This window comes from Neophocaena asiaeorientalis, unplaced genomic scaffold (assembly GCF_003031525.2).
Source record: "Neophocaena asiaeorientalis asiaeorientalis breed wild unplaced genomic scaffold, Neophocaena_asiaeorientalis_V1.1 scaffold919, whole genome shotgun sequence".
NCBI classification, from domain to species: domain Eukaryota; kingdom Metazoa; phylum Chordata; class Mammalia; order Artiodactyla; family Phocoenidae; genus Neophocaena; species Neophocaena asiaeorientalis.
In genome coordinates this window covers 29,965-36,429 of record NW_020174274.1, presented here as the reverse complement: position 1 = coordinate 36,429, position 6,465 = coordinate 29,965, and positions in this window count along the sequence as shown.

Genomic DNA, 6,465 nt, shown 5'->3' with positions numbered 1-6,465 from the left:
ATTCTTTTTTCTTTATTCTGCTCTGCAGTAGTTATTTCCACTATTTTATCTTCCAGGTCACTTATCCGTTCTTCTGCCTCAGTTATTCTGCTATTGATCCCTTACAGAGTATTTTTAATTTCATTTATTGTGCTGTTCATCATTGTTTGTTTCATCTTTAGTTCTCCTAGGTCCTTGTTAAATGTTTTTACATTTTGTTTATTGTATTTCCAAGATTTTGCATCATCTTTACTATCATTATTCTGAATTGTTTTTCAGGTAGACTGCCTATTTCCTCTTCATTTGTTAGGTCTGGTAGGTTTTTATCTTGCTCCCTCATCTGCTGTGTGTTTTTCTGTCTTCTCATTTTGCTTATCTTACTGTGTTTGGGGTCTCCTTTTTGTAGGCTGCAGGTTCGTAGTTCCCGTTGTTTTTGGTGTCTGTCCCCAGTGGCTAAAGTTGGTTCAGTGGGTTGTGTAGCCTTCCTGGTGGAGGGGACTAGTGCCTGTGTTCTGGTGGATGAGGCTGGATCTTGTCTTTCTGGTAGGCAGATTCACGTCTGGTCGTGTGTTTTGGGGTGTTGCGGACTTATTATGATTTTAGGCAGCCTCTCTCCTAATGGCTGGGGTTGTGTTCCTGTCTTGCTAGTTGTTTGGCATAAGGTGTCCAGCACTTTAGCTTGCTGGTCATGGAGTAAAGCTGGGTGTTGGTGTTGAGATGGAGATATCTGGGAGATTTTCGCCATTTGATATTACGTGGAGCTGGGAGGTCTCTTGTGGACCAGTGTCCTGAAGTTGGCTCTCCCACCTCAGAGGCACAGCACTGACTGCTGGCTGCAGCACCAAGAACCTTTCATCCACACGGCTGAGGATAAAAGGGAGAGAAAGTAGAAAGAAAAGAAAGAAAGAAAGGAAGAGGATAAAAGTAAATAAAGTAAGATAAAATAAAGTTATTAAAATAAGAAATAATTACTAAGAAAAAAATTTTTTAAGTAAAAAGAAAAAAACAACAAAAACGGACAATTAGAAACCTAGGACAAATGGTGAAAGCTAAGCTATACAGACAAAATCTCACACAGAAGCATACACATACACACTCACAAAAAGAGGCAAAGGGGAAAAAATAATGTCTTGCTCTCAAAGTCCACCTCCTCAATTTGGGATGATCCGTTGTCTATTCAGGCATTCCACAGATGCAGGGTACATCAAGTTGATTGTGGAGCTTTAATCTGCTGCTCCTGAGGCTGCTGGGAGAGATTTCCCTTTCTCTTCTTTGTTCACAGAGCTCCCGGGGTTCAGCTTTGGATTTGGCCCCGTCTCTGCGTGTAGGTCGCCAGAGGGCGTCTGTTCTTCGCTCAGACAGGACGGAGTTAGAGGTGCAGCTGATTCGGAGGCTCTGGCTCACTCAGGCCCAGGGGAGGGAGGGGCATGATGGGGGGCAAGCCTGCGGCGGCAGAGGCCGGTGGGATGTTGCACCAGCCTGAGGCCCGCTGTGCATTCTCCCGGGGAAGTTGTCCCTGGATCACCCTAGCAGTGGTGCGCTGCACAGGCTCCCAGGAGGGGAGGTGGGTATAGTGACCTGTGCTCATACACAGGCTTCCTGGTGGCGGCAGCAGCAGCCTTAATGTCTCATGCCCGTCTCTGTGGTCTGCTGAGCATTACTTTTGTAAATAAAAACACAACCAGGTTTATCGCATGCTGTCATAGTTTTATCTTAGTTATTTTGCTTACTAAAAATTAGTGTACATGTTCCCCCCAGTCCCTGGAAAGACTGCCGAAATATACATCTATAAAAGGAATTATCTTGTATCTCCCCTCTTCAACTTCTATGTTCCACCTCAAGATAACCATTTGATATATTTCTTAATATTCTCCAGATATGTTTGTGTGAGATTGTTTATTTGAAAATAACATATGTACATTCTTATGAAAATGTATGTTCTTCAAAATTTAGATCATGTTTTACATTATGTTCTGTATCTCATTATTACATTTCTTTCATTTTTGGTGTGGTTGAGCAATTTTACTTATGTTTGATTGCCATTCATTTTTCTTCTTTGAATTACCTGTTGGTATGTGTGAACAAAACTCTTTCAACTAGTCATATTTCCTCATACATCAGGCATATTAATTATGTTTGTAAATGTGTTGTGTCCGGTGTAGACACTCCCCCATAACACTGATCCTATATATGCCTACTTCCCCCTTGCACAGACACTTTATTGATATTCTCCTGAGAAGGATATTCTCTGCCATCCACTCTGGACTACTACTGAGCTGTAACTGGTACCTTCTGCCTTCAGGGAGGTGACATATACTGGCACCCATCACTTACTTCTGGTATCCTGGCCACTGCTCTAGGGGCATTACATCTGTGCACACTGTAGCTTCTTTGCTGTGACCCTAGGCAGTTCTGTCTGGCTCTCTCAGCACAGGGTTGTAGCCATTTAAATATGGTAGCTCTTAAATTGAATTATGTATTTTAAAATAAGAAAGAGGAAGGAAAAATAGTCACTTCAGAATAGGGATAATCGGGCTTCCCTGGTGGCGCAGTGGTTCAGAATCTGCCTACCAATGCAGGGGACACGGGTTCGAGCCCTGGTCTGGGAGGATCCCGCATGCCGCGGAGCAACTACCCCCGTGAGCCACAATTACTGAGCCTGCGCCTCTGGAGCCTGTGCTCCGCAATAAGAGAGGCCGCGATAGTGAGAGGCCCGCGCACTGCGTTGAGGAGTGGCCCCCACTTGCAGCAAGGAGAGAGCCCTCGCAGAGAAATGAAGAGCCAACACAGCCATAAATAAATACATTAATTAATTAAATTTTTAAAAAGGCAAAATTTCTTTAAAAAAAAGAATAGGGATAATCATTATTTTATTGAAAAGATTGTTCCATCACCAGTATTTGAAAATAGCATTTTGGGTATTTTATTCATTTTGCCAAATTAATACATCAGGATATTAATACTCTAGTCCAAACTCCCACCCTAACCAGAAGATAGTCATTATTAATCATTTGATACATATTCTGTTGATTTTTCCTGTATATATCTTAATAAAATGTATAGATATTTATCCAAGTATAAAAGCATATTCTTTTACAAACTTGTGATCACTATCTGCATACTATGTTGATATTTACCTGTTTTACTTAGAATGAGAGCTCTTTTGGCATTTCATCAGTATAGGTTCAGGCATGTTTTCAAGTGTTTCATTGGGTATTTATATTGCTTTTAATGCACATTCTCTGTTGTAATCTTTGGCTCATTTCTCTGTTGGTTAAGAGATCAAAGATATTAACTCCATATCTGCAATACAGGTTGCAAATATTTTCTTCCACCCGTTTATATACATTGTACTTTTATGTGTTTTTATGTATATACAGTGTGTATATATAGCATATATACAGATATATACCACACAACACCACACACACACACACACACACACATATATATATATATATATATATATATATATATATATATATATATATATATATATATATATATATATATATATATATATATATATATATATATATATATATATATATATATATATATATATATATATATATATATATATATATATATCTTCAGACATAAAAGCAGTAAAACTCATGTTAAAGAGAAACCCTTAACTATACACTTAGGCTTCCTCTGGACTGCCTGCCCACATAACAGAACAGTAAAACACTCGCACTTTGTGTAATTCCAGATTTTGAGTTTCTGAACATTAATTTACAAAGTTCTTTCCCCTGGGGAAAGTTGCCTAACTTCTCATAAGTCCTGTACCCTGATCTGAATTATGTCAACAATGAACAGCAACTTGAATAGCTGTAAGGATTAAATTAGATAAAGTATAAAGTACCTATTGATTAAAGTCCTTGTGTAAATGTCAGTAACCCTTTCTCAGGTCACCGTCCAGAGAGAGCAATGGCTCTGCTTTCAAGTCAGCCTTGCTTAACTCTTCAGGGACCAGCTCAACCATCCTGGTAAAAGGTTTCATCCCATAATCAGTATCAGGTTAAGTATCCATGGACACAATTCCAGGAGTTTGAAACAGTCAGTCCTTAAGCTTCGGAAGCCCATCCTTGAAAAGGGAAGCTAATGGGTATATTGGGGGGAAAAGAGAGTACCCCGTTTCTACTCCTGACTCGATGCGTGACCCTGGAAGAGTACCATTCTCTGTGGACCTATCCTTGAATGTTCATAAAATGGGAATAATGAATCCTTCCTCACAGAGCCCTGGTGTGACGAAAGGAGAAAACCTACAGAAATGTTTGGCACATTGTACGAGTAGGACAAACAGTACTGCCCAACATGCTCCTCCCTCCCATGAAAGAGGCTACTTTTAAATAAACCAAAGAGCATATCTGTCATAGAGAGCACCTGGAAATGTAGCTAAGGAAGAGAAACTACAGATATTTACCTGATGCATGAACTTCTGGTGTCATTTCTGTGTTGTGGGATGAATTACGTGAGAAGTTTGAGAAAGAAAAGAAAATAATTTGCTTTTACTCCAGGTGATTTTCTGTCCTCTTCTTTTACCTTCTGGTTTGGTATTGGAGCAGCAGTTTCCAACTGAGCCTCAGATGAAGAGAGTGTATATGGGCACAAATCAATAAAAGGTCTGCTGGACAGAAGACTGGGTTCAGCAGCCTGTGCCTATGCCAAAACACAGGACCTTGGGTGACTCCCTTACCTTGTGTTGACCTCAGTTTTAACACAGAAGAATGATCAATACAGAAACTGTGGTTCAAGGCGTGGGTTTGACCCTAGGTGCCTTTAGTTGCAGAATGCATGATCTTTTGTAAGCAGTTAGTTTCCTTTCTCTGAGTCTCACTTTTTCTCTTAGGTGGGAATTGAGGTGGTATTTGCTCCTTAAGGTTATGGTGAAGATTAAATGAAGCACTACATTGAAAGCACTCAGAGCAATGAGCAGCACCTGCAGTGCTGAATACATGTTTGCAGTATTCATTGTAATTACCATTACTCCTACAGCCATCGAAAAGGAGAGTCCTGCAGGGGGAGATTTGCATGGCCAGGAAAAGTAATTGTTCTGTGGTGCTGTTAATTTCATCACTGTTGGGAGAAAAACTGTAAAGGGACTTCCCTGGTGGTCCAGTGGTAAAGAATCTGCCTTAAAATACAGGGGACATGGGTTCAATCCTTTGTCAGGGAACTAATATCCCATATTCCCCAGGGCAACTAAGCCTGCGCGCCACAACTACTGAGCTTATGCACCTCAATGAGAGCACCTGCGTGTTGCAAACTACAGAGCTCATGCCCTGTGAAACCCACGTACTAGAGAAGAGAAAACCCGCACAGCACAACTAGAGAGAAGCCGGCGCGTCGCAAGGAAAAGATCCCACATGCCTCAACGAAGATCCCGCGTGCCGCATCTAAAACCCAACTCAGTCAAAAATAAAAAATAAAATAAATAAATAAAATCTTAATAAAAACAACTGTAGAAAGCTTATGGCTCGAAAGCTCATGGCTCATGAGCAGGACCAGATATATAATTTATTTAATATGAAATGGGTGTGTCATTTCCAAGGGTGTGGATTAAGATGCGTGGCTCAAGAAATTGGATATGTACAACTATAAATGTTCAATAAAAATCAAAGTTAAAATGATGGATGCATGCCATTATACATTTTTCCAAACTCATAGAATGTACAACACCAAGAGTGAACCCTAAAGTAAACTATGGACTTTGGGTGATTATGATGTGTCAGTGTAGTTTCATTAACGGTAACAAATGTACAACTCTGGTGTGGGATATTGATAATAGGGGAGGCTATGCATGTGTGGGAGCAGGGAAATCTCTGCACCTTCCCCTCAATTTTGCCATGAACCTGAAACTGCTCTAAAATAATAAAGTCTTTTTTAAAAAAGCAAAGTTAAATTGTTTCCCCATACCAAGTGATTTAATAGTAATTACAAAATCAACAAGACAGTAATAACATAAAAACTGTATATATAGCATCACAGTTCTATGAAATGTCAATGTAATGTATATACAATATAATTGCATATATGCAAGCAAATTAAAAATAAGGGAACAGAACTCAGTAAAATGTTTCTTTTTTCCAGTGATGGTGGGTTTGCTGATTATTGATGTTTTCATCTCTGTAGTGAACTGTATTTCAATCATTTGGTAAAATGAATGTCCATTACATTTACGATGAAAAAAACTTTCAGCCCCTAAAGATTTGTTACTTATCAAATATATCAAATTACAAAACTGTATAGAGAGCTATAAAAAGGACACGCGTAACGTACTATGCAGGTTATAAGCAATAAACCTGACAAATGCTTTGAGTCCATCTCCTTATTGCACCATCCTTCCTTCCCCCTCAGATGTACACATATATATGTATGTACATATATATATATGTATTTCATACTGTAAGTGTCCTTATCTTCCATTTGATAACTTGATTTTAACATACAGGTTTCAGATGTATATATGGCCTAAATCCT